General features: G+C 36.6%; 1 protein-coding gene across 1 annotated transcript in view; it reads right to left on the bottom strand.

Annotated features, from left to right (window-relative positions):
* The window catches only part of GMDS (GDP-mannose 4,6-dehydratase), a 407,246-nt gene that overhangs the window by 285,855 nt on the left and 94,540 nt on the right, over window positions 1-26,851 (bottom strand). The gene's annotated exons all lie outside the window — the stretch shown is intronic.

Genomic DNA, 26,851 nt, shown 5'->3' with positions numbered 1-26,851 from the left:
AGAGTCAGGTAGAAGGGTGAGCTCATCGCCTTAAAAAAATTACCAATTTTCATGGTTTAAGCCCAGGACACCAGTTAATGAATTAAATCAAGTTTCCTATGGCTCTTCAACAATTACAGGATTCAGTGTTCTCATACATTATTATTTTTACATCACAAAACATTTTGAGTTTCAAAGGATGATTTCCATCCCCCCCCCCCCCCCCCCCGGGTCTTTAAGATGATGACAAATTCCAGCTGGCTTAAAACTCTGAGATGAACATTAATGGACACAGGTAAAACAGAAATTCGCCTCTGTGTAACTAGCAAGAACAAGACTTACACTCCTTACACCACAAAAATCAGACTTTCCCCTCTTTTTTCATTGCCCTTTTTCATACTTTTAAGAAAAATTTCCCATCCAGCCTTCAAAACATTAGTAAGATGCACAGGGAAATTGTCCTGGCATGGCATGAGGAACAACTGCATACCAGAGTGGCCATAATCCTTGTTTATTCTCTTTCACCACATTGCAGAAACAAGTGTTACAAAATCAGATGTGTAGGCTCAGACAAATGCTGAGTACTAATATTCAGGAATACCACCACCTTTTTCTTGGGCGCCAGAGCCTGATAGTTCTGGTGATGGCAATGTCTTTTTTGGATCACACACAACACTCCCATGCTATCTGAAATAGTTTTGGCTTTAAAGAAATGGTTCAAATAAAGACTTCAAAACATGCAGCTCTAAAAAGTGAAAGTCTCATTGCACAAAAATTATTTGTTCTACTGGCCTTGGAGGTGTCAACATTTCCATTATACACTCATGTGCTTAATGTTTATTATTCAGCTGTAAAAATTCACTGTTAGCCTGAAACTTGGCATAAAAAGATTTTTTAAAAATTCAGCAAAAGTCAGACTGCATATTATATTACATAAGTGTTTGGTTTTTAAAAAAGAAATAATTATGAGGATAAAGCTCTTCTGGGTGCTTGTGTAATTCCAAAACAAACAATTTTCCTTAAAAGTGTCTCTAGGTATTTATGGGAGAGAAGGAAAGAGGGAAATTAAAACTGACCAAGCAATTTCATTTACAACTTTCTGTATATATTTTTTTCAATCAAGTATTTGTAAGGATTTTCAGCAAGCAGACTTTACACACATGTATGGCAATCAAATGAATATGGATAGACCACAACAGGTCCCAAGAGTTGTTACTGTCTATTGGGTCAATAATATGCAAACTAAGAAGGATTTACAAGCTGGGCCATAATGGTTCCTCAGGACCCATTACTTTCCGATGGGTAAATAATACATGTTTTCTAAACTATTGCCATGCCAAAATACTTGTTTGCCCTTCAGGCTGTAAAGGTTCCAAATAAACCATAAGGATTTGTCAGATAAATAATACTTTTACAGAAGCAAAATACATGTTTAACTAAATAGCAATGTACTTAAACACCAACTGAAAGATGAATAGACGTGTCCCTAAATACTGCATATATTTAGAAGTTTATTGGGAATCAACAAACATGAAAAAACAAAATAAGTTAAGAAGTATTAGGGGGGTTTTCTCCCTTCTGAACATATTTGCAGACAGCCCTTTGAAAGATCCGTCAGAAATTAAACCCACATTCATACAACCAAAGTGAAAGCTACTGAAACTGTGTGCATACAAGAAGCAACTACAGAAGTTACAACCTTTTAGGGTTCTAAATGCTGTCACATTTCTCAAGTGGTCTGCATTTCATGGGATGTCCTGTTATTAAACCATTTTCCTGACCATGTCTCACGACGCTGTTCTCACATCATGCTTGTTGTCTCTGGACTGTCTGATCTCCTCACACTTTCCTCCCAGCTTTGGCTGCAGCATGTGAGCAAAGCTAGGAGGGAAGCACCGATCAAAAGCATGAGAATTAACCTGATGATGTTGGGAAATGCGATCCCAATGTTTGGGAAGGGGAGATAACACATAGGGATGGTGCAGAGAGCACCAAGGAGGAAGGAACAACAAAAAAACCCACAAGGGAAGAAGTGGGTGGCAAAGACAAAAGGCAAAGGAGGAAAGGAAACATGAAAGGACCACAGGCAAAAAAAAAAAAAGAAAAGAAAAAAGAAAAGAAAAAAAGAAGAAAGGAAGGAAAAAAAAAAACCAAAGCAGAACAAGATGTCCTGCATTTCAGACTGCAGGGAAACCTTTGTCTCTACCAGAAGCCTCATAAAGTGTGAGGCATGGTTAAACAATGAGCAAAAATAGTGAGTTCAAGTATAATGCTAAAACCAAGCTTCAGATGTACTAAAATGGCCCACCTCTAATATGGATATACTTCTTCTGAGGACGTTTTATGAGTTCATCAGCATCTGATGTCAGGAATGCAAGAACATACAACATTCCTTTATCTCACACAGAGGCAACACAAGCCTAGTCTGGCAAATCTTAATTAAAATTAATCAAGTTACAAAACAGTGGTTTTGAGACTGACTGGATGAATCAAATCAGAAACTGCATTTAATAAGAAATGAAATAGCAGAAACAACCAAAAGACAGGCTGTAGCAGGGAAAGGTGCTGTGAAAGGAGCAGAGGTGATGGAGTCTCAGAGCCTCTGCTTCCAGAAGAGATCTAACTTTAATCAGCAGTAGGCAGCTAAAAGAGAGGCTGCAGTGGCTGGCAAGGAATTGAGTGTTATTTTTGTCCTGCAGCCCAGGTAAACTTTTAAGTTGGGTGAGGAGGGTACAGATACCGAAGCAAGCAAAATATGTGAACAAGACCTACATTTAGTCACAGCAGCAAAAATGTTCTTCTGTTTCCCTTCAGCTGTTTGGAGAGCACTTCCTAAAGGGAAGGTGGTGAAGCTTGTAGTGTTACCCTTTTCAAAAAGTATCCTGCTGAATAAAGAATTTCTTTCATATCTGCAGGAGCAACAAAATGAACGAGATTCTCCAAAGGGCACTTTGCAACCCTTTGTGTCTTAAGTTAACAATAATTATTGAAACAATAAGCCTGGACAAATCATCGCTTGTTCACTGCTCCAGATACAAAGGAAATTCTATATTCAATCTCCATGTCCTTCAGCAACATTCAACAGAATATGAAAAAGAATTTAGCCTCTATTTTAATTTAATTTTTTAGCAGTTCCTTTACATTGGAGGGTAGTAATTTAGCAGCTAAAATAATTCATATTTTATAATAAATCACAACTGGTGATACATTGGGGAATATAACACTTTATTAATGTATTTACCCTGTAAAAAGAGAGATGAGATGAGATTGTTGTGTTCTGACAAGGTTTTTAAAATTAAATTAATGGTCATGCTCTGAGGGGTAAAAAAGTTTCAGTTTAACCTCCATCTCTAACAACTTGTCAATAATAAAAATCAGTAGAGCAAAATTAAATAATAAATTTTTCTTTCTGAAAAACATATTAATCTTTTCCGGACAGCTCTTAAGTTTACAAGATATTAATAAAATTCTACATGTATTGAGACAATATCCTAGCACATGTCTCCAAAGGATATTTGTCACCATCCACAGCCATCTTCATGCAGCACGCAGAATCGTGGACAGTCAATCCTCTGTGAAGACTGTGCTATAAATACTCTTGAGAACAATCTCTTGCATGCTCAATATAGCTCACAAATACTGCTCAAAGGTGCAGGATTTAGCATTAGTTTCAAAATCAGATGAATGAATCTGCCAGGAAAAAAAATTAAGATTTACCCTCAGATTTAATCCAACTACTAGCTCACACATCATACAGGAGGAGATGATAACTTAACATGGGATTAAAAAATGGTAAACCATAATTTTATTTATAATATGTACCCATGATCAGGCAGAAATGAGTTACATCTATATCTTACAATCAGCAGACAAGTAAATTCTCTATTTACAATCTGCTGAGCAGGGAGGTAGAAGGGATGATTTCCGGGAACCAAAGGCCACTTACAACTCAGGGTTCACCAAGTTGCATCGCTGTACTTTTCTGCAGTGGCCATGACTCAAGGCGTGCCAACCTGTTATCATTTCACTTACTTCCCAAGGCTGTCAACTGGCCATCTAAATTCCCAAGACTCTCAATCACTGTGACTTGTCCTTATCCTTTAAGGCATAGCTATTTAAAAGCACATTTATCTTTCTGACACAGTCTACATTCCTCTGAAATTTCTGATGGAGCTACATCAGTCCGAGAGTCAGAAGAAAAATCCTGATCTATCTCCATTGTGGCAAGTTGCCCACTGTTTCCTCACTTTATTAAAAAATAACAGGTTTTGCTCAAACAATTAACTTAAAAACCTGTTTGGCTCCTGAGGTGAGTCCTGGTCTATAAGCCTTCTTCCTTGACCCTCTTGCTTCCAATTTCCTGTCTGGGACTCACCAAAGGGAGGAAAGACTGTTGTGACTTACCTGTCCTGAACATTGAAACACACGGATTAGAAAGTAAAAAATTAAATTCTTTGGTTTTGCTACCCTTTAAAAATCAGTAACACTTTGTTCCTCAGAACTGATGATATCCACCTGCCTTATGTTTCTCTCCTCCTACTCTGAGGTATGATTCACACCTGTAAAATGTGTTTGAGAACCTGAAATAAAGAGCACAGTAGAGTGATCCACAGAAAGCAGCCTCCCTTTGGCATGAGGTCTGTTAATAACTCACCCTGGGTAACTATTTTTCTTGGTCCATACAATTTATAAGAATTAAATTGAACATGTCCACCAGAAATTAAAAATCACACTAAATTAATGAATATTGTTAACAACCAAGTGAAACCCTTCAAATCAGCTAGAGATAGCAAAAATTTCTATAATATAGCTGCTTTCAAGTACTTCTTAGATGACTTCCTTGCAAGGGCTGTCTGTTCACACCTACCACAGCCGTTATGCCGCACCAGTAGCTGGATGGGGCACATTGTGGGGGATATATTCCACAAGCACTTCAAGAAGTTACACTGGGCAAAATAATCTGCATTGAAGCAATATTTCAGGAACTCTCTAGGTAGCAATTTGTCAGCAGAAATAACACCTTTCAGGTAAGGGGTACTACAATAGCTAGAGATGCCTTGGCCCTTCTCTGGGTAAAGACTGCATAGCACTGTATCCTAGGTAACACTCTATCAAAGTATTTCCATTCCAGCTGTCTAAATCCATCCTGTTCAGATTTAGTCATTAATAGCCTCAAACACTGTCTCAAGCTTGTAACCATATTTGAACATTCTTTCCCGTCTTTTAGAATGCAAGGTTTAGAAAGAGTCATATCAAATAGTTCTGATGAGTTCCTTGGATTGACATAAAGTGAGTATTTTAGGTGGGGTTTTTCTGGAAGTCTTCTAGATCCCAGTTGTTAAAAGAATGTTATTTATTACACTTATAAGTGTCATGGATCAAATAATCATTACTAAAATTAAAATTCTCTACTCTTCCACATTTCTTATTAATTTGCTATGTTTAAGGAAAGGAATGAAAACACTGTCTGGTAACAGAACTCATTTGCACAAGTTCAAAGACTGATATATAACTCATTAACAGGATTTGTCATACTTCTATCAAAGTAACCAAAGTAAATTGTTTCTAGACTTCACTTGTATGCCATGCAAATGCTGAAATTCTGAACAAGTTGAATATTTAACACTCCCTCCTCCTACTCTATCCCCAGGAAAATGCTTCTGATGACAAACTTTCCTCACATAGAATGGCAGTTTTGGGAAGTCATCGTAAAACTGTTCTAGGAGGAACCACGAACCACAGCCTGAGATTTAGCTTTGCCATCAAGATGACTGAACAGAAGGTGTTTAGAAGACTGCAGCATCATGAATTCAAAACACTCACAGTGGTGCAGGGATAATCTTCTCTTGGGATGCCTGTGGTCTGCAAGGTGAAGCGTTATGCCGTAGCCTGCCAAAAATCAGCAGTCTGTCAGTGTACTTCACCCAGCGGAGAGACATAAAAGCCTGACGAGCTTCAGAGGGGCACTGGAGCCAAACCTGGCCTCATCACCGCCCCAGCGGGATTTGGCCTGGCATGAATGGCATTCCACTCTCGCCACCTTCCTTCTGCAATTATTAATCTCCAGAGGACTGGTACAGCTTGGAAATTTTACAGAGCATTTATGAGCCTGAGGCCAGTGTACAAGGTAAGGCGGAGGAACGGGGAGTGGAGCAGCAAGGGCCAGGGCAACAGCCCAGCCTTTACTCTAGTGAACATCCCACGTGCTGTGGGTGCCCGCTGAGAATGAAGAAGGTATTTTCAGCAAGTGACAGGAACCTTTATTTGAAAATTATTCTTCTGTATTAACCTCTGGCTAATACAGGAGGTGATTAATAAATGCTCAACGTCCACTTTCATCCCACACAACTCTCTCTAGCACAAAACTAAAGAAACCCCTTGCTATTCCTCTGTTTTTTAATCCACCCAAGACCCTCTTAAATACTGGGCAGTCTGTTAATCTACCCTGCCACCCCATGTGTTCCCATTTGCTTGGGTTTAGGTTTGCTGTGTCAGTCCCCTGTGTACCCCACAGTGGACCTCTATTTTGTGGGATCTCCAGGCCCTGGAGCACCCTGTGGGAAGCTCAGCAGTTTCACCATCATGCTTGTATTCTGAAGAGCAGGTCTGGTACTAAGTCTTCCCCCAAAAGTGCGCTAAATCCATGCATTAGCAGAGGGTTAGGTTTGCCTCTGTGAAGGCTAGATATTTAACTTGAGCTTAAGTAAGAAAGCAAACATTGACAAAAACGGGGCATTAGTTTCCCCAATCTAAAATTGCTATGAAACTGCCCCTCAAAAACTGTTCAGTCTCAGTCTACCTTAGAATCTATTTTTATTCTCTGTACAACCACATTAAAAAACCAGAATGGAAATAAATAGAAATGTAAGCACACACATTCACAGCCTATATCTATGTTAAGGATATACAACTCTCAGAAATACTGATGGATCTGGTCTGCTATATTAGCACTTGAAACAGATATGCTGACGCTGTCCAGAAAGGGGAGACGGCAAGGGCCAGGGGTTTACCAGCAAGCAAAAATCCCTGTACCAGTGCTCTGAAATCCACCCTGTGGATATTGCGTATGTTAAACACGTACATAAACACCCACGCTTAGCTGTGATTGGGAAAACAGATTTTTTTCTTTTAAATAAAAAACAAAAACCACAGAACCTTGGAGCAGTGCTTGGATTCTTTTCTCTTAAAGCTTATAGGAAACAAACCCCAAACCTGAACAAGCCCCATAGTACAATGTTGTTCTTGTCATGAGCTCTGAAACAGCTCCACAGCACATAGTGTATGCATTGAAAAACAGCTGTTGGGTGACAGACTGCTAGCTGGGAAGTTTGAGTTGAGTGAAGCGGTTAACCCACATCCCTTCCCCACTGATAAAGTGCTTTGATAAGCAGGCCATACTGGTGAAAGCTAGCAAAAGAGCCAGAACTGAGACTTTCAGGAATGAATGTAAGACTTGTTTGGTGGAAGCAACCTAAATCTCTTGCACAGCCTCCTTCAGTTGTATTTTACCCATCCATTCCCAGTTACTTTCAGTACACACTCCTTCTGATTGCAGCAGAACCAATTCTTTGATACGTCAAAGCAATATCCTGTACATATGGGAAATAAAACCAGAAAACTGACAGAAAGTCTCCCTTACTTCAATGTTTTATAAAAGTATTTTCTGCAATTCAAAATGTTACTAGTGGTGTAGCGTTAAAAAAAAAAAAAGTCTGCATGGGAAAAAGCATGACTGAACAAACCACAAGCAAGAAACACATGGGCATACTTTTTTTGGGGGGGCAGGTGTTAAGAAAAATGTAATTCAAAGGGAAAAAAAAAGATTTCTTAATTTCTGAGCTTCAGCTGAGCACCTTCAGAAATAAAATCGCTAATTAACTACAAATGTCATGAAGACATGCAAAAAAAAACTAGTCCCCTTTTAACAAATCTTACATTTTAGAAACATGTCCGCAAGCTGTACTTACTATAAAGAAATCCACCAATAAAAGATATTTTTCTCTTAGCATGTCATCTAAACAGTTCTTACACACATACGAATTTATAGAAGGTTTCTGTCCTTTCAATAACATAAAATTTCAGAAAGAAGGCATCTTTAAAACTCTCTCAAATAAATCAATACCTACGTAATAAGGTTGAAAGCTTGCTGTACTAGAGATATACACTGGCACAATCTGAATACTTTTCTTCCATAATGTTCTGGTCTTGGTGTCTCTATAGTTCTGGTACTCAGTCTCTTTGAAAACTGAAGAAATAAATTGCCTAGCAATTGTTGCTTGACCCCTAAAGAACCATGCTATTGCTTTAATTTAACATGCAGTTATTCATCTGGCTTTGCATCAACGTGCATGTTGGCCTGCATGTGGAGTGAGACATATTCCTAGATAAAAAAATTAAAGCCTCTCCTGATGTATTCTCCTACAAAACCATTTAACTTAGCATTGATTTTCTGCTGCTAATGTTGACTAGTCAACAGAGATAACAGTAATGCAAAAACTATTTCAGAAAATTTTAATAGTTCTGATGATGCAAGTTTACAAGAAAATTTATTTTAAGTATTTTATTCTTAGCATTTTGACATACCACTGTCTGATCAAATTGATCTGAAGTAATTTTTCTGTCTGCATTTAATCAAACAAACAAGTAATTTCTAAATGTCTACACTTAAAACAGTTGCAAAGGGAAATAAAAATTACTAGAGGGAATACAGAAATACAGGCAGAATTCCAAAAGCCAATTAAGAATTGCTTAAAGGAAAAATACTACTAGACACCCTCTTCACAATTAGCAATTAACCAGAATTTTTTGTTAGTATAAAGCCTGTTAATTTTTCAGGAAAGGTAACTAGAAGTGCAAATGAAGAGTAGAATAATAACAGTCCTCCCTATACTTTAACTAAAAGCATATTGTTCTAATGTTCAAGAAAAGGGAGAGCTCAACCATTTTACTTTCTAAGCTTTCTTAACTACCTTCACTAAAAACATGGGACAGCTAAACCAAGAAATAATTTTATTTGTTGTGGGTTTTGTTTGTTTGTTTGTTTGTTGTTTGTTTTTTGCACCAGAACAGAAATCTGAAGAAAATGGATTGTGTGCAGGCCTAATTTGAAATTGCTTTGTTTATTTAGGCAAAATAAATCCCCCTAAACTGACTTATTATTAAAGCCAGACAACTAATCGAATTGATCATCTATGAAGGGGAAAAGGACAATTTGACTAAGGACATCAAGAAAAAACTATTCATATTCAAAGGATTGGAATAACGTTGAGTTCTATTAGGGCAAACACCTCCTCTCTCCCCAAACCACAAATCAAATTAAAAAAAGAAATAACACTGCTTTGAAAATGTCATCCAAAGTCTTATTTACCAATACATCAAACATTTCACTGTAGATACCTATGGTTTGAATGAAGGACTTGAAAATGGAGAAGGACTTTGCCTTCAACCAGTAGAGGTAGGAGAGCTCCTGGAGGAAAAGGAAACAAGTTAGAGAAAATCAAAGGTAAAGAAACTTCTGGTGAACCTTCTGCTGTGTTACTCACACAGATGTGGGTAACAGTAGCTCACACAGCTACTGAAAAGCCATGGTTGGTGTCCTTTTCATTGATTTTGCCTTTTAGATGCTATTTTGACAAAGAATCTTCCTACTAGAGTACATAAGCAAAAGCTACAGCAACTGCAACACCCAGTGAAGTCCAACAGCCCTACTTTTCCAGTGCATTATCTTCTTTTGGGAGAGCATCATCTGTTTCAATGACATGCAGTGAAAAATTGGTATGTATAGAGATACAGCAGAGAGAGACTGAGATAGATATTGGCTTGCTTCTGGTTCCAGAGTGCTTCAGGGTCCAGTGAAACTTCCCATTTCAAAAGAAGTTTGGAAGGGCTCTGAAAGCATGTCCCCAAAGCAAAACCAAAATATTGCCACAGCATGGGTACGCAAGCTCAAATTGAGGTGGTATGGATACAAACAAAGCACTGAAGGCAAGTTACATTTGCGTCAAAAATCCTTGGGCAAACAACCTTGGTAGCAGACTTAATAGACAGAATGCTTGATAGCCCAAAGCAGAAGTCATTGACGTCACATTTCTGTTGCTATCCAGCCTTGTGTTCATTAGGTCAGGTCTAAGAAAGCTGCACCACTTCTGTTTTATGGCAAAGATATACTGAAAGCTCCATCTTTCAGTGTATAGAAAGACAGCAGCTGTGGACCTGTCCCCATGATAGTCCCCTATGCTTACGTATGAAAGATGACTCTTAGCCTTTACAACAATACTTGACAGGGTGAATTGACCCTTACTTTCCTCCAGAGAGTCTTCTACTACTTATTATTTATTATTTTTTAATAAAAATCACAACCACTATCTTTATCCATAATAGGGAATCGCACCAGTCAGAGTAGAGAAAAAATTCAGTGCAGCCATCCCAGAGTTTGCAAACTTCTCCATGGGAACCAGATAAACCAGTAAATCTTGGTTTTCATTACAGGGACACAATTTACCCACATAAAATATATTTTTCTGTAGGTGTTTTATCAGGCAGTACTAAGCTTGAATGAGAAACTCTAGTTCAGGCTACAAGCAGTGTGATGCTCATGTCTCCAGACACTAAGCTAAACTCTGGCCTCTTGTCCACTGCCACTTGTTACTTGTTTTAAGTTAGATTTTTAATTCTAGGTTACAGGCAAATGTGTTTTGCAAACCAGGAATGAGGCCTAACAAGACATCCTATATATTACTGTGTAACAAGTAATGAAGGACCTCACCAGCTGCTTATAGGACTGATCATATTAGCAGGCAGGATGCTGTGCTCTTCTTGAAACTGCTGAAGTGGGTAGACCAGATGGGACAACCATCAAATTCTGCTTCTGAGGTAGAATGGAGAAGACTGAGCAGGAAAGTGACATTAAGGTCCTACTCCAGCTTGAAGAATAGAAACACCTATTGTTGTCAAAACCGAACTTTTCTGTAGGGACTCTGTTCCCTGGCCCCTATGAGCTGGTTACACCTGTAGCTTCCTGAAGTACTTGCATCAAACCACCTTTGATCATAAAAATTTCAGCTTTTACCATAAAACACCATAGTTATTGCAGGCAAAACCAGAAGATGGGTAATTTCCATTTTTTCTTACAAATGCAAACATATTCAATATCTAGAAGACCCAAATTAGATCTCCCTTTGAATCATCCCAGATCAAAGGCCAAGACATTGGACTGGTCTTAAGATTGATTAGTCACAGTATATATTACAGTTCAGCAGAATATTTTGGTATCTAGGTCACAGAGAGTTGTCCAGGCACTTTAAGGGAAGCACAGAAAGCATGGACTTGCATCTTAAAGGATTAGATTCTGTGAGAAATACAGCCCTGAGACACATTAACACTGGAATAAAGCAGAGGTCACTCACAGATTTAAAAGGTAGTCCTGCAACCTAATAGTCAGGGTGACCAGTGATGCACTTAACCAAATTAATGTCTTGTTCCTATTGGACAGCTTTCTTATGAGATCTTTTTTTTTCTTGGACAGCCAGTCACTTTGCTATCAAACTGACTTCATTCCTTCCACAGAGTTAGGAGTTGCAGGTGCTGTAGGAGAAAAATAGTTATCCCACATAGGCCTATTCTTTCTTAAACATAAAATACAGTCACTTCATTGTTAATAACAAAAAAAAAAAGGAATAACTCAGAAACAGAGGACTAAGGCAACTAATTGCTGTGCCACCTGAGATTTTTAAAAAGCTGACCAAACAAAAAAACATAACAACAGAAAACACAACCAACACAACTGCAACGTCTGTCCTCCTCTCAATGTAACTCCTACTAACACAAAATAAAACGACATAGGAAAGGGTTAAGTAGAAATTGAATCTCTAAATATTTTGCCATCTCACTATTTTTTAAATTTTGAGAGATAAATCAATGAAACAAGCAAAAATTCAGCTCTCAAAAAGGCTGAGACTTATTTCAGTAAAATATTTCAGTGCAATATATTCTGACAGCTATTTCAGCCTATATTGTGTTACACAAAAAAGCAAGGCATACTATGAAGCAGGTTTTCCAATATTCTAGTGTAAAAAACACCTTTCAACTCCTAGTTTTGAAGTTTCATTGATAATGATATTATGCTTGGGTGTGAAACCTGCTCTCTACATATCTATCATCTTGCAAGACAAGCCTCCCTACTATCAATCCCAGCTTTCTTCTCTGACAGCCAAAGACAAGCTTCTTGCCTGCTTATTCTGACACGAAGTAGGTTTTACTGCTGCAATAAGTACAGAAGAAAAAAATAGTAAACAAAGACCAAAAATGATAGAATAAGAATTTTAGTCCATTTTCTCACTGCACCTTTGTAACATGAAACTATTTCGCAGCTTAGCACATATTTAGATGGCATTAGAAACAATTTATTTTAAGAATAATGTGCAGAGATTGTGTAAAAGCTCTAAAGACCTACCCAGACAGAGATACTTTTAATAAATTTTGTGCCAGAATTGTGACACAATTGTTGGGATGTTTGCAGGGACTTTTGGAATTAAGACTTGGAGAAAAAAATATCATATGCTCACATAAAATCAGCAAAGTTATGTGAAAAATGCAGTATCAAGAATACAGCTACATATTAAAATCTCAGTAAAATGAAACAATTCTAGTTCTTACTTCGAAAAATGATTTTATCCAGTTGTGTCTTCTTGATCTTATGTGAAGGGAGCAGACAATGCAAAAGGAGCAATAGAAAGCTCAGTCAGCACACAAAGCAGACACAAAATTTACTGAATATATTCATTCTATCTTCAACTGAACTGCATACATACCATACTCTGAAAAATATAATTATTATACTTAATTTCTTAACTTCACACTTAATTTCTGATTTTGACCTATTTTAATTTTATGCACTGAATTTCATAGAAATTTGTCCTTTTTGGACAAATTAGAAGAAATAAGGATATCAGCAGATCTTCTCACTTCAAGTACATTTGATTCATGTACTCTATGTAGAATAACTTCACTGCCCACATTCTTTCTATTTCTTAAGCCAAACAATTAATGATTAAGCTCTTTGTTACACTCTTAATCCTTCATGTAGAACTAAGGGTCTATGCATGTTCATGTATAAAATTTCCACTGCATCAGCCTGTTACAATGATAATAATACAGGTTGGAAAGGAGCCCTAATACTTTAAAAGCAGGACTATCTTATATCAGGTCAACCACAACTTTGTCCAGGTACGTTCTGAATATCTCCAAGAACAGAGTATCTGTGCAATGGAGATAAGTCTTATTTCATGCCTTTACAAGAACTGGGGAATGATGCAAAGAGAGTTACAATGAAAAGAAGAAAATATATACCTACACAACACAAACCCAACACTACTTTCAGTGATGCCAGGACAGTTCCAAGATAATGAATACTGACTTTGCAGACTCTTGAACATCTACACTTTTGGTCTTCTGAAAACATGTGTCTGTCAGAAATTTCTTCGAAACTTAAGAACTCTGAGTCTAATAAACATTATGTCCAGCACAGTGAACTTAATCTGAGCTGAAAATTATATAATAGCAATTGTTTTAAGCCATTTTCCACAGGAATAAATGTGTGCCAAGAACCATGGGGAAAAAAAAATCTTAAACTTACTAACTTACTTTTATTACTCATGAGAAAAATAAATGTGGAGATTAATAATCCTGTTACAGTCTATCATAATTACCTACTTCATTATTCAAGTCTAAATTCTAGATTCCTCAGGGTACTCACACATCTAACTTGCATGGAAATATGATTATTTTTACCAAATCTGGCCTCTGTCCTGTCTCAGGCTTGCCTCATAAGCTCTATGGTCAGGTTCTGTCTTCAGCTGTTCTTTGTCAGACATTAACCATTTATGAAGCCAGTATTTTCCATATTTGCATTCTGCCTAAGGCTGTGGGGGTTTTTGTTTTGGTTTTCTCAAGTTTATCTTAAGATACAGCTCATGGTTTTTTGCAAGTTTGAAGCTAGTAAAACTTCCCAACCCCTCGCCCTCAATGAAGAGCTACACTGCCTAAAGAATTTCAAGTAGCAGCAACAAGATATGACTAGGAGGGTTACAGGCCAGAAATGTGGATTTGCTGATCCTATCAAAAATTTATCCTTGCTAAGTTTTAAGACTTTCCAAATATTAGCACTTGCTTACAGTTAACAAGCCTGAGTATTTTATTGGCCCATAAAAATACAGTTTCAAAACTCATCAAATCAAGCCCAAAGTCAAGTAGACTTAAGTAACAGGTGACAACATCTGCCAACTAACGTGCCTGTTGAAGCCTGCAGAGTGGATAGATTAAAGGAGGAACATCTAGTGTTAGTCTATCTGAACCAGATTAACTTCTGTGTACTTCTTCTCACTTGGAAGATGACTGCTGTGCCTCTCTTCCTATTCCTAATTCCATCTATTTGAACCAGTGTTCCTGAAACATTTAAACCTTCAAGAGATGGGAACTCTTCCTTATGATTAATGGAAATATTATAAGCAGAGGTGATGTCTCCTAGCATCCCACCCTGTCATCACACCTTGCAATGATTATGAGGGATCAAACAGACGAGCTGGATATAAAACATGCACACGTGCACCACATCACCACCTCTCTGCACACACAGTTTTCTCTTCCCCACATTCCTACTTGCTGAGCAGCTGACTACACAGGGGTGGTCTTTAAAGCACAGCATGCATGCACAGAATTTCTTCTATTCTCCCCAGGTCATGATGCAGGTGCTTTTGTCCTGGACTCCATTAACACATTCAACCTGCAGTTTTCCAATAGCTGGTTGCCACTATTCTTCAGGAATTCCAGTACGATCACCATCTCCCTTGCTCCCACCTTCCTCAGATCACCAAAGGGCAATATAGGACACAGCCAGAGAGCGGAAAAAATGTAGAGAACATTATTTCTCTGGACTAGCAGTCAGGAACACGGTAGGGACTTGGATGCTGCATGAGACAGGCTTAGCGGTGCTAGGAAAGTAATTGGGTAGGTGTTTCCCAACTTTCTAATAAATGCCATCACAATACAGAGGTTCTTTTGCCTTTTCCTTTTATCATCTATACAGTAATTGATTTTAACTTCCCCAAACAATTGCTACTACATAGAAAACAGCATCATGGAAAAGAATGAAATGTTTCACAAAGATGAAAATTAAAATTAGTGAAAAATGAAAAATTTCTGGCTTACGTTTTACTCTCCTTAACCTTCCTCAGTAATTAAAATCCTCCAATTTATATCATATGCCTGTAAAATGTGGAATCTTGTAGTTAAAAAAAAAAATGAGTCATTATCTTAATTAAGATAACTTCCTGTAGGAAAAATACATACACATAAGTGAATCACAACCCTGAAATTATCGCTTTTAGTCATGAAAAGAAAACATTTGTAAGATACAAATGCATTAGGCTGCCAGTTTATAGTGACTCCTAATCCCTGTGTAGTTTAAAACTATCTTCTTTACCTCACTATAGGGAGATGCTTTTCCAGCAAACACTAACATGGATTGTTAGTGGATTGTCAGTATTGCATCCAAAGCATGAAAGGGTTTTTTCCTTCCCTTTTAAGGAAATCCCAGTCAAAATCCTTTTTAAGGAGAGAAAAAAAAAACAAAACACCAAAACAACAACAATATATATATATATATAAAAAATCAGCCTTATACCAGCCTTTTAATTCTGATACGTCTCATTTACTGGTGAAGCATACTGCAGAGTATGAATTGCTTGGTTTTGTTACATTTGGAAAAATTCCAAGGACTTAAAAAAACCCAAGTAGTTTCAATGTGTAACAAAACTGATACCGAAGTCACACCCCAGATTACTGCTCTTATGCAATTGACATTGGCCAGAATCCATATAAAAACATACATATCCTGGCTTCCTGCTCTAAAATTTGCACTATTCCATTTCAAATCTGTGCTTTTATTCTTAAAGCCAGAGCAAGATTATCATACCACAGTGAGAATATTTCTGCAGAAACTCAATATAGCATATTTGCAAAACTACCCTCTTTTTCACACCCAAAGAAGATATTATTAAATTATATATCTACTGCAGGACTAGTAAAACAGTTATAAAGTACAAAATTAAAAGGTAGGGAGAAGAACAACAATAGATCTACTTTTTTAATGGAATATTTGCAAAAAACCAGTAACAGTTGTCTGGCAGCTATGTTTATGATGCAGCTTTTAAAATCACACTTTCTTTTAAAATTATGAAATTTTTTATTACAAATGTAAACTAACAAATCTTTCTAATCAAATGCTGAGGAGTAAATAGAAGATTCAGTTTGCATGTTTGCTAACTTGTTTTCTTTGGGTGAGAGAGTTAACCATTACCTAAACTGAAACATGCAACTTATGCTGTTATTAATGCATGGTATTTTTGCACTGTCTCACAGAGTTCTTTATTTTTGACAGCCAAGGAAGGCTTTTGAAAGATATCAGCCCTACTGTTTACAATATAACCCTGCAGCATGAGATGGAAAAAAGTTAACTCAACAACATACTCCATCCATCATACAAATTCATCTATTGCATTTCAGTTTACATGACTTCTCAATCACTTTACAGAATATGACATTTCTTTGTTGTGAACAGTAGTGGGTATAGTTAATAGCTATTAATTCAGCATAGTCTGTATATCCTGACTACTATTTTCAAAATTACTGTGTGTTATATGCTGGAAAAATCAAGCATTTCCACAGAAGAAAGCAACACTACTTGCAAGTATACTGTGCATTAAAGGCATCATTCAATAAGATTTTTAGTCTTCCCAAGAAATTATACTAATGTGAACTGTGATTTTTATTGGAAAAAACCCACAAACTTTACTTCATATGGATATCCTTGGAGAAACAAACAGATTTTTTAAGCTTCCTTAAAAACTGCAAATATACTTAAAGGCCCAGAGTTTTAAATATGTGAACACCAATGCCAGGCTGGAAAGACACAAGAGTCATTTTCACTTCTCTTTCTGCTCCTCCAGCATGCAGAAGACCAAGGAAAGAGAAGAACATTTCTATAAACAAGTAAGTTAAGATATCTATGGTGATACTCATATCTGTGGTTATACCCAGTTGATAAAGAATGCAGCAGTCATATAAAACATTTACCAAGTCCCATACCAAAAAAAGATCAAATACAACAAGGAGATCAAAGACAGGAGGTCACCAGTTGATGGACAATCTTCCTTTTGGCAGAAGACCACTTGTATTTTCTTTTAAAAGTAACAAACAAGCAAATAAACCCCAATTCCACTCTGTCCTAAATGAACTTTTTAGAAAGAGCAAGGAATACGAAGGGAAAAAAATATTACTGTTTTGGTTTTGTTTTTGGTAGAGGGATGGCAAATTTAAATATGAGAAGGGCTCATATCAGCTAAAGTTATATTTGTTTCACTCACATCTCTATAGGTTATACTTTACAGCTTAGAAATCACAGCATGGCTTTTCAAACACTGACAGTATAATGAACTAGATACCCTTAGCATAAGTGAGACCAAAAAACATAGATAAAGTTAATAGCAGATTTCTAGCATTAATGATTCATAGCATTAATGCACTGAAAAATAAAGCTTCTCTGATAAAAACATTTTCAACACATTGGTACTGATACTTCCAGAGCCTTTTAGACAAAAGCTAGAGGAAAAAATAGTGCAAAATCTGCAGTACTGATAGATAAAAGTAATTTCACTGAACAATTAGTTTGACTTGGTGACTCTGGAATTATGTTGAAGTCACTGAAATCAAAAAGTGACCCTATGCATAATAATGACATACAGGCTTACCAAAACCAGCCACATATGCCCTGTCAAGCTATTCATGATCTTTGCTACCAAACTCAAGTGGTGAGGAAGGCCACAACAAGTGTGCTAAGACTATTTTTTTGCATAAAATATCTTAATGTAATTATTAAAGAGGTATTATATTTTACTTTCCATCTAATCCTTCAATGTGTACTCCATTATTTAATATTCATTGTGTTCTGCATTTTCCACATGGAATGCTAAAGACTTAACCAGTTGGAGGAAGGGGGAATAAAAAATAATTTTCGGAGGTTACGGCTTTAGTAGTGCCACAAAGTGGTACCAGTTTGAATTAAATGAATAACTAACTAATCCAGTCAAACTATTTAGCAAATTTCAGGCAAAACACACTTTGAGTTTCAGAACATATGCATACATGAATAGCTAAAAGTGTGCACATATGTACCTCCAGATCACTAAAACATTGAGTTTGTTACACACATCACAAACACAATCTTTACAATTTAGAATTTATCCAGGTAGAACAAATACTTCTCTTCTAGGACAGGAATCATCATCATCATCATTATTATTATTACTGATAATAACAAACACAACAACACATATAATTTGGAGAAAAAACAGATCAACGAAACATGCTGTTTCCTCTGTCTATCAAGAACAATTTCAAAATTCAGTAATTACCTGACAACAATTCCTTGCCCTTCCCAATCTGCTTCCTTTAAAGATCAACAATTTCTGTCACCTCAGTCTATGCAAGCCTCCCCATACAGCTGCATACAGTTTTAATAGTAAATTCATGTTGCACGTGTTACCAGAGGACATCCAATTCAGAGCCAGTAGCTGCAAAACTAAAAATCTGCCCTAATCAAAATTAGGGCAGAGGGTTACCGAAGGGCTAGTAGGGAAATTCAGTTGACATATGATGCCAAAAAGGACATGAGGAGTGCAGCAAACCTCCATTCTGACACGTTGGCAAACAAAAATTTCACAGCACTTACAGTGTCATAACCTATAACCTAGTACATAATGTTGCCTTTATGCATGCCTCCCTCACAGGAATTTTTGCAGGTATTAAGCATAAGAAGTCCGTTTCTAAGTCAGTGTACAACAATTACCCTACTGTCACTCAGCCCACTGTGCATTTAAAGTCTGAATTCATGTAGCAATCTTGCTGCATGCTGTCATGCCTGGGTATGACAATTATGGTATTTTCACTGTTCCTCCTTCAGGGATGACAGATCCACCGCCCCACCTTCTTCCTTCCTTGTGTCTCCCTCCCTGGACAGAAGGACATTTTAATCCATGCACCCTCACAGCAGAGTGATGACATCATGAACTTTACTTACATGTGCTGTCTTGAGATGCAAGATGTGGTCAGTGATTTAAGCTGTTGAAAGGTATCACTGGTTCACTTCAGTGCAGGTGTTTCAGAACTGATCTATCACATTCACAGGGCCAGACTCGGTGAAAAGCCAATCACTTAAAATCTTACATTAAAAGGTGCTTCTAGTCATCATTTCTAAAATGTTTTCCTCAAATTCTATTGGGAATAATTTGACAGGTATGTTTTATGGACAGAAGTAATAGGCCACCAGGTGGTTTTAACTTTTCCTGACGGGTTTGTTTTCTATTCAAACTGTTTCTCCATTCGTTTAAGGTTTGCAGTTTAATGACAAGACAAACCAGCCAAGGAAAAATGAACACAGCAAAAATAGGACAAAAAACATTTCTAAGAAAAATATAGAGAAATAGATAACATTTCAGGGGGGTTAATATGAAACAAAATTCCTTTTAAAGCTACTATTATCAAAGTACATATTTTTTTATCCAAGAGCAACAGAAAAGAGTATCTTCAAGCAGGTAATAATCTTGCCAAGAAACATGGGGGAAAACTTAAGAACTTTTTACGAGAAAGTTCATGGTCTCTATTCACATTTGGCCAAAATCCTGCTGTAAAAATTGCCCGTGGATTAGTCACTGGACTACCATTACTAGATTATTGCAGAAGGAAAATGATAAACTTATCTAATTCTCTATTAGTAAACAGTTGCTTTACGAAAAGATTTTTACTAAATAGGAATATTTAATGAAGTAATTTTGAGGATCAAGTCAGCTTCCAACCATTTCCTTCAAAAGATGTCATGAAAAATGGTGATAAGGAATGAATGAAGCACTCAAAGTGATACCTGTTTTCATTTTGCCCTAAAGCACTATGGGCTGTAAATTATTGATGTTAGCAAGAAGTTGCCTGTTTCTGTTAGTAATTGGACTGTTCCAGAGAGAAAAAGCCTTATCAGAAAAAAAAACACCCCTAATTAACTTCAAATATTGATTTCTAACAGAAAAAAATAATATCTAAGTTTGACATTTCACGGTCTTGAAAGCATACCTCTCTGACTTCTACTTGAACAAAATAAGTCAGGGTGTTTGCCATGAAGATTACTGTACTTTATCACAGAACAATGTAATTTGTTTTTTCACAAATAATGTGGGGGAAATAAGCAATAAAATGTGACAACTGTTTTTTTTAGGCAAGTGACAAAAGACTGGGTTGACAAAAAAGTTGATGTATTAAGAATCCTTGTATATTTGTTATTAGTATCAGTATGCTCTTTTCTTTCAGCAAGGAAGTCTATTCATTGTTAAGATTTCCAAAGTTACATCTTCTTTTGGAAATTGGTCTATTTATTACAGAAGTGGAGATAACAAATCCAAAGAAAGTATACTCCACAGAAAAAAACTGGGAAAGGATGTTAGCACAAGTAAGCTGAAGCCCTCCAGCAAAATGGTTGTTCCACAGTCTAGATGGCATTGCCTCAACCTTCTAAGTTTGGACACCTCAAGTTCCCTCTAGTTCTCCAGCAGGTACTTTATCCTCTTCAACAAATATATATGGAGCTTGGTTGCCCAACGTGTATGTTTTGTTTCACTGTCAAGTTACATGAGCAGAACAAAACAACACGGCTACTTCCCACTGCACACAATTCTCAAGTAATGCTTGCAAGGCAACTGCAAGACCAAAACCACTTAGGACAGGCTTTCTACAGAATTTAAGCATCTGAAACTTCTAAAGCTAATTTTGAAAGTAATAATTCCCTACTAGAGCTTTTCTATTTAATTCAGTGGGATTTTCCCTTTCTTTATTCAAATCTATATGAGTGGGAACATTTCATTTCAAATGCAAAAAATACTTCAGATTTGATTTTTCAAGAAGATGTATTTCTCAATGTTTACTGTTTGCAGTTAATCGCTGCTGAGGTTCATTTCAGGTTACTTAAATAATAAAGACCATAATACATATTCTATTTCAATTCCAGGTATTCTGTTGTCCAGGATTTAGAATGGCAATTATTTTTTTTAAGCCACATAGTGGTCTTATTCAATATTGTAAAAGTCTGTACGACTGAATACCTCTGAAATGTGGCCTCAAAGTTTCGAGATGTCAAACTTCTAAAACTGCTAATTTTAACACTATGCTTTGATCTGGAAGTTACATTTTTCAGAGCTGTCTCATGAAAACATCACAAATGTAACAGTGTCACTCTCATGCTTGCATTGATATTATCGGGAAATACAGACATGTCATTAGATATCCTTTTGAAAGTTCTCTGCTGATAAGAAAATCAGGTTAAATTTGTAAAGTACCACAAACATATTAGAAGTCTGGATCTTATTTTGGAGAACGTCACCAATTTTGAATTAATAGGAAATTTGCCACTGGCCAATTTGGACTAGGAAATCCCATTTTCATTGTTCTCTTACCTTGTAGCAATACCTACATGTGGTTTATTATAAAATTTTTGGTGAAGCAGTATATCATCTCCAAATGAGTATAAAAGAAACTCATATTTTGGTTACTTTAATTTTCTTGATGTTGATACAAATGTTAAAGTTATATATGTAAAAAAAAAAAAAGTATTCTCAACCGGTTTCTCCACCCACTCCATTGTTATGATGGCCTTTCCAAATCAACTCTCCTACCCAAAACATGTTGCCATAAATTAAATACATACATAGTCCTCATTGAAATAATTTGTAAAATAAATACTAGAAGACATATCCTAATTGCTGTGGGTTTTTTATGGAATGCATTCTGATCTGGTTTTAATACATTACACTAACTTTAAAGTAGCTACTTTCAGTAGCTTTTCCTGAATTCAACATAATTGTGAAGATTTGTACATTTGCAAATATGAAACCTGGAGTTCTAGTTCTCATGCTTTTTAATTCCAGTTTATTATTTATCAGCATTGTATGCATTGCACAAAATCACTAGACTCATTTGTTAACATAGGGGAATTATTTATTTTTTCAGATTTATATGATCGTCTTATATGTTGCTCTTTCCATTTAGTGATCATCGTATTAGTGTGGTAATTTGAAATGTTCTTTTGATTGCTAGCACATCTAGCACATATATAACTATACCACATATGTATCACACCCTTAACGTAGATCACATGGAAGAACAGACATCCTAGCTGCTTCATTCCACTACTTTATTTGTAAGTGCAAAAATTTTTGTTTTGAATTCAGCTTCAGTGGCCTTTTTTTCCCCGCTTGATTCTGGTTTTCACCATGAATTATAATCAGTTGTTTTTTAAATTTAATTTATTTCAATGAAAGCCAGAAAAATTCCTTACACCAGGAATACGATAAGACCTTTACCCAGCTTACAAAGCACATGGCTTAAAAAAAAGCAAGTTACAATGGCATAAACCAAGTACAAACTTCTGCTACATCAGGTCTTTTCACAGGTCACTGTATGCCCAATTGCTTCCTTCCAACTCACTCCACACCCCACCAATTCAAGTAACATACAAGGGCAGCACACAGCAGCTGCCTCAAGAAATATATCTTAAGTTCAAGCACTGGCTTTTTACATGGTAATTCATTCACCTGCCTACTTTATTGCAAGGAAGACTTATAATAGAACATACATAAGGCGAAGGTAATCAAGACAGAGGACTGCCAGATGCAGCTATTTGTGGTATTTATCCTGAAATGCTTTTGGAGTGTTCCCCTATTCTGTGGATTTTTATAACAGTAAATGCTAACAGAACAGTATTATGAGCACATGACTGTTCAGCAGAGGAACAGTGGAACAAATCCCATGTTTGAAACATTAAGTTAGGTTTAAAATCTAGGTGAAGCACTTTTCAGGCATCATTAGCATCATTAAATGTAAAAGCTGTAGTTTCTGCTACCAGATTACAGAACTTAGTTTGAGTAAGTCACAATGCTATATAGTGTTGAAAACCTTATAGTTGGCTTCTGAATGTTAAATTTTGGCAATCTTGGCATATTCTGTGAGTCTGTGATTCTGTGAAATTTATCATGAAAGAAGAATATCAACACATACAGTGTGCTAAGGTCTACATATTTGAAAATATTCAGGAACCTAGCAATAGAAATTTCATAACTAAAATACCTTTTCACATTTAGTGTGAATACTTAGACAAACAGGATTTATTAAATGGTTCAGAGTGACCATCCTAAAAGTATCAGAAAGCCAATGTAAGACACATTCTAGGCTGCAACTGTGGAAAACAAGCTACAGAACAGATACCTAAGACAACAGTAAAAGCTGCTTATAAAGGGATTAGACAATTTCACAGAAGCCAGATTTGATAATGGCAATTCAAATAAAGGGTCTGGACATCACATTTGGTTTGTGAAATCACCAATTCATTTGCTGCCAATTTCTTCTTAATTCAGCGACTTGCCCACCTGGGACCTTGCTAACTCAATAATGTATTAATTTATTTCAAGTTGCATAAAGTAGCTCATTAAAGATAAAGTAGTTCATTCCAAACTCTGGTTTAAGTCCACAGTATCAACATTACACAGTATTTGGTCTTGACATTCACAGATGCAAGAGAGACCAGGTTTCCTGTTTCTCTATTCCTGTCTGCTTCCTGTATCGCAAATCAAAGTTTCTAGTTTGCCTTACCTATTCAAGACTTTTACTTAATTCTCAGAAAACTGGAGTCTTACTGTTACTAAATTTAAAGCTTTTTTAAGCTTTACCTTCTTTCTGTTGGTAATTGGGAAACTGAAGAAACTAACCTTATCCAGAAGTCCTCTGCAGTCACAGAGGAGTTCAATACCCACATGAATCTTCAGATTGCTCCTTGCTACCCACTCTGTTCCAACATTAGATCACCTTTTTTCTTTAAATCTACTTCTCATGTTTATAATGTTATGACACAGCTTAACACAAGCTGAACAAAAGGCATCCTGAGTAGGTCATTAATACCACTGAACTAAAACTTCATTTTTTTTCATTTTAACAGAAAACTACCCAGAATTTCAAAATACTGAGAATTATCCAGGTAATCCTTTGCTTTATGCCATTTTCAGAGAAGTTGTGGATGCCCCACTGCTGTAAGTGTTCCAGGTCAGTTTAGATGGGGCCCTGAGCAACCTGATCTAGTGAAAGGTGTCCCTGCCCATGGCAGGAACGTTGGAACTAGATGATCTTTAAGGTTCTTTTCAATCCAAACCATTCTATGATTCTGTGTGTTTTCTCTGCCCGAAAACTTGAGGTTATTAACAAAATGGGGACACTGCTTAATGAAATGCTAAAACAAGGAATAAAGAGCCCAGCCCTAGTATGGGCATCCAAATTTTTATTCATGTGAAATGGAGGTTCACTAGAAGTTCCTAGAGAACTCCTGACAGCTGTGCTATAACCCCATGGCACACAGGCAGGCGCTACAGTCCATATGTAGGCTGGGCACCTGGGCAAGGTGCCTAAAGGTACATCAATTGGCAGTGTCACAGAAGCAGGATATTTGGCTGTACTGGAGTCCAATGGAGGTGCAGCTCAGGGAGGAAGAGTAAATAAAGTAAGAGTAAGTAGGGCCTTCTAAGTAAACTGGACCCTTACCTGTGGCATTCCTGACTTACAGAAGACCTTACTTTTGACATGTCTTTTCAATCGTGATATGCAACAGAGAATACAGCAACACCAACAGCCTAAAGAACCACATAATGCATAAAACTAATGACAGCATTTAATCTACTAGTCATCAATTCTTTCCTAATTACACCTTTATAAAAGTGACATCACAGTTTGTTTCCTGTTGGGATATTCTTGCACAGAGATAACAAAGTATCAAAACCAACTGCCTGCCTCCAATGAACAGAGAAGAAAACTACACATATTTAGCAAACCAATGTTGAAGTTGTATAATTTAAACTGCCTCCCCCACCATCAGACTGCAGTTTTAGGGGCACAGTTTTAATAAATGTTGCTGAAGAAAACAGAATTGAAATATTTTATTTATGGCTGTATATTCCAAACTAAGTGTGAAAGGGAAAAAAAAAGCATGCACACCTAAATATAATGGGTGATTTACTGTGGAAAAAAAAAAAACCATACAAAAGAAAACTTTTTAACTCCTGTTGAACAATTTGTTTCAGAAACATGTTAACAATGTAGGAAAAAAGCCTTGATGCCATTTATAAGGCTAACTCTCGCAGGCATGTTCCAAGTCCAATAAAGAAGGTTAATGCTACAATGGCAGTGAGAAACATGCAAGTCAAAACACAATCTGGAAAGAACAAAGCACCCCATACAACCCAAATTTCAGCAGCACTAAATAATATCCCACCTGTCAGTATGTCAAATATCTTGGCATGTTTCCATTACAAGACAAAAGTCACTTTTGTTTGTGTGTCAAATGTGCTCTGAGCAAAAGGGAAAAAAAGAAATCATGCTTACCACCTTTGTGTCTATGTTGGAAAATAGCATTTTGGTGAGCCAGATGTTCCAAATATAGTTGCAATCACGCATAATGAACAAATTTAGACATCACTGATGCATAGAAGATAAGACAGAGTGGAAGATACCCTGCAACTTCAAAAAATAATCTGCAATTTACAAATGGGATCCAAACAGAAATGCTTGTTAGTACCTTGTTTTCCATTTTTCCATGTTTCTTTTTGTGTGTTGATTTATATTTTTTCTATAATCAGGAAAGATTTAGTGTTGCCTTTTTATTGCCTGATATAATTTCACAAAATATACTGATTTTTATTTTTTTTAGTTTAAATAATCTGTTCCATTTATTTTAAATGAAAACATTGAACTTGGACAGTGACAGAACAGACTGCTTTTGTCTCAATACAAGATGTGCCTTACCAAGGAAGCTGGTGATCTGTCACTGGTTTGAAAACCCTCTGTTTATTATAGTCTCTTAGCAGTGACAATAATTTCTTTATTCCAGAGCACAGGTTGTCAGACTACTTGGTTCAGGGGACAAGAAAAATCAGAGTTGGAAAATGTAAATGAAAAGATGGATAGCAATACTTTACCATTCTGTCCCTGGATGTCAAAGAACTTTACAGTTGTGAATTATAAACTTCATTGTGGAACACAAGTAATATTTAATGATGACAGTCATTCCTAATAAGAAAACAGGAGACCTTTCTGTACCAAATTCATTGCATTAGTTTACAACAGCAACAACAACAAAACAACAACAAAACAACACAACAAAAACCCAAACCAATAATCCTCATAACTCACAAAGTAATAGGGCACAGCTTTGGCAGGTTCTTAAAGCAGCTATACCTCGACACTGGAGACTGTAAAATACAACTTAGAACATCAACTATGTAATATCATGCAAGAAGTACAGGTTCAATAATACTGCTCACCTTTTAGCTAGTTGTTTTGCCTAGGATATTTTCAGAACATTGGCAGCCACAGAAACACTTAAGGAAGCAACTCAGCAACAAATACCTGATATCATGACTTTATTTCCCATGAAAAGGAGGCATGGGGAAGTCAAGAGCACAGTTAGATTCAGTGGTAACCACCAAACGGCTATTCAAGACGCTTTCACATACTCAAAAAAAGCTAAAAAAAAATCCCAAACTTTATATGAATTAATGTAGAAATCAGGCCCCAAAGCAAAACCAAAGCTCTTTGATCCTGTCATTGCTGCATAGAACCTAAACTTCTGGTTGTTTTATTTTTATTATTGTTATTTAAGATCAGCAGGCAACTCACTCATATCACTAAACTGAAAAGTGTTAGGAGTGAAAGAGATCATCAGTTATCTGATAAGGGAAGT

The sequence above is a fragment of the Myiozetetes cayanensis genome, unplaced genomic scaffold (assembly GCF_022539395.1).
Source record: "Myiozetetes cayanensis isolate MyiCay16 unplaced genomic scaffold, myiCay2020 scf1, whole genome shotgun sequence".
NCBI lineage: Eukaryota > Metazoa > Chordata > Aves > Passeriformes > Tyrannidae > Myiozetetes > Myiozetetes cayanensis.
This window is presented reverse-complemented; position numbering and strand designations above follow the sequence as displayed.